Genomic DNA, 3,409 nt, shown 5'->3' with positions numbered 1-3,409 from the left:
TGGCGGTGCGCGGCCAATCCCCGGGCGCGGCCGCCCCGCATTGGGGAATCCGCGGAGCGGGCTGCAGAGGCAGCCAATCGGCGGCGTAGGGCTCTCGAGGCCTCGGCGTGCAGCCCAATAGCGCAGCTGCGTGGGCGGGATCAGAACCTGAGGCCGCGGCCGCGCTAACCGTCGCAGCCCGGGCGGGGCTTGCCGCTCGGAGGGCGAGCGCCGCGAGGAGCGCCGGGAACGGGGCGCGCGGGGAACGCCGGGAACTAAAGAGCAGCGCGGGGAACGCCGGGAATGGGGGCTTGGGGCGAGTTAGGGGGATGCCGGGAATTCGGGAGCTCGGGAACGCCGGGAGTTGAGGGCACTTGGATGGTCTCAGGGCTGCGTCTGTCTCCAGTCTAGGCAGTGTGGACGAGAGAGTCCACACAGAAATTTTCCAGTTAAAATCATTAAATGTAACCATTAGGGATAAAAGGACAAAGTATCCTCAATTGTCTGGCAGTTTTCCATTTGCCGATACTGTATCAGGAGCCTCAAGAAAGGGAGGATACATTATAGGAAATGAAAGGGCTGTTCTTCTTTAGTTAGACCAGAGTTCCAGCAAATAATTGTAGAAGGAATGATGGAAATACAAAGTATCCCACTTGGCAGACAGCACTTTAACTGCTTCAGACAAAATTCATGGATGCTAAAAAAAAAAAAAAAAAAAAAAAAAAAAAAAGGTGGGCAAGCCTTGACTGATTTGGCTCAGTGGATAGAGTATCGGGCCAGGGACTGAAGGGTCTGGGGTTTGATTCTGGTGGAGTGCATGTACCTTGGTTACAGGCTGCATCCCCAGTAGGGGGCGTACAGGAGCAGCTGATTGATGTTTCTCTCTCTTTGATGTTTCTAACTATCCCTCTAACTGTTTTCCCAACCACACTGTATCACAATTTAGCTGTTTTGCACTGAATCAAGTTTCCTTATCCTCACACCCCAAATTGGGAATTCCTGTTGGCATTGAATTAGCCCTAACTGGTTTGGCTCAGTGGATAGAGCATCGGCCTGTGGACTGAAAGGTCCCAGGTTCAATTCCAGTAAATGGCATGTACCTTGGTTGTGGGCACATCCCCAGTAAAGGGTGTGCAGGAGGAAGCTGATCGATGTTTCTCTCTCATTGATGTTTCTAACTATCCTTCTCCCTTCCTCTCTGTAAAAAGTCAATAAAATACATTTTTTTAAAAACAGGGGGGAGGGGGGGGGAGAGAGATGGGGTGTCATGGGCAGTCTCTGCAAACCTACCAGGACAAAATTGAAGGTCAGGCTGCATTCCTGAGCTGGCCATGCTTGTTCATAGACTTGCCTCTGCATCAGTCAGCTCCACACCTCTAGCCTCCATGTGGCTGTCTTGGAGCCAGAGAGTAGGAGAAGCTCATCTGGGGAAAAAGGGCATCTGAGAAAGGGATGAATCTTCACCCAGGAGAAGAAGACCCCTGTTGGGGAACTCAGGGGCCAAATGCATCTGGTGGCAAGCAGAGAGGACTGACCTAGCCATGCCAACATCAGGCCCAGGACTTCCTGGATGGCATGCCAAAAGTGCTTCTAGAAGGCATCAGATTCCTATGGTCCTTGTACCCTTCTAACAGTCTAGGGGCCTCACTAAAAGGCACTCAATAAATGGAGGCTTGAGCAACATCAGCACTATATCCTCGATTTGAGGCATCGGGACATAGCAGTAGGCAAGAGAGGAAAGGTCCCAACTTCCTGGAGCTCTACTGACAGGGAAACACATAAACAATCGAAACACATAGTATGTCAGACCGGGCTTGCTGATACAGAGAAAGACATAGAGCAGGGAACAAGGCAGAGAAAATGGCCAATTTAGATGGGATGCCCCTCAAAAAAAAAACACGTTAGCAAAGGTCTGCAGACGGGGATGGAGAGTGCAGTTGGGATATTTGGAAGAGGAATTATTTAGGTCAGGGGTCTTCAAACTACGGCCCTCGGGCCACATGCGGCCCGCAGAGGAGTCTGATCCAGCCCGCCAGGTTTTTTGGGCAGTGAGCGCAGCCGAGGTGTTACAGTAGGAATTATTATAGTAGTTCATATAGTCCAGCCCTCCAGCTCTCTGAGGGACCGTGATCTGGCCCCCACTTTAAAAAGTTTGAGGACCCCTGATTTAGGTAGAGGAGGCAGTGAATGCAAAGGCGCTGCGGCAAGAGCTGTGCAGGAAATGAGCCAATAGCAGTGGCAGGGGCTTCCGTGAGGTGAAGGTGGGAGGGGTGCCAGGAGCGGGATGGGACCAGCGTGGGAGGACACTGTGGGTCTACAGGGGCAGGCACACACACACCTTGTTCTCTTTATGCTGTTTCCTAGCCTCATGGCTCCGTCTCCCATTTGCTCTGGGGACTGAGGGACTGTCATATCTAAGCCTCGGTTGTCTCATCTGTCAAGTGAAGGTCATAATTATATTATTTTGCTAGGACTGCCATGACAAAGCACCACAAACGAGTGGCTTCAACAGCAGAAATGTATACTCTCACGGTACTGAAGGCCTGAAGTCTAAGATCAGGATGACAGCAGGGGGCCACACGCCCTCTAATGGTGCCAGGAAAGGGTCTGTTCCAGGCCTTTCTCCCAGCTTCTGGCAATTTCTTGGTGTGTGGCAGCATAGTCATTGTCTTCATAGGGCATTCTCCTGTGTGCATGTCCAAATTTCCCCTTTTTTTTAAAATAAGGAATCAGTCATATTTGCTTAGGGCCCACCTTCATGGCCTCATTTTATCTTGATTACCTCCAATACGGTCCCATTCTGAGGTCCTGGGATCAGGCTTACAGCATATCTTTTGGGGGCACAAAATTCAAAACCAGTTTGGCTCAATGGATAGAGCATCCGTCTGCAGACTGAAGGGTCCCTGGTTTGATTCCAGTCAAGGGGATTGGTTGCAGGCACATCCCCTGTAGGTGGCGTGCAAGAGGCAGCTGGTCAATGTTTCTCTCTCATAGATGTTTCTAGCTCTCTATCCCTCTCCTTTTCTCTCTGTAAAAAAATCAATAAAATATATATTTTTAAAAATCAACCCCTAACAATCACAGAATTACACCTTTAGCTGCCTCTTGCTCTGGGGACCCAGGCTATTGGGCAGCCCTGGGCAGGCTAGGCACCGAGGAGTCCATGACACAGGTGGGAAAGCATTCCCTTGATGCCCACCCCTGGGGCAGAGGTGAATACCTTTGGAGGCTCTTCAGTGGCTCTGCACCCAGCCCGGTGGTGCCCCACGAGGGTGAGCATGCCTGGCTAGGGTAGATTCTGGTGTGGGCACTGGCCCCCGCTGTGGGGCAGCCTGCTGAGGCAGAGAGAGGGTGTCTGCACTAGCAGTGCCTGAGCCGGAACCCTGGCTCATCTGGCTCAGCCAGACACTGCAGGGACTTGGGGCCAGTT

This window comes from Pipistrellus hanaki (assembly GCF_964339955.1).
Source record: "Pipistrellus hanaki genome assembly, chromosome: 19".
Classification (NCBI taxonomy): Eukaryota; Metazoa; Chordata; class Mammalia; order Chiroptera; family Vespertilionidae; genus Pipistrellus; species Pipistrellus hanaki.
This window is presented reverse-complemented; position numbering follows the sequence as displayed.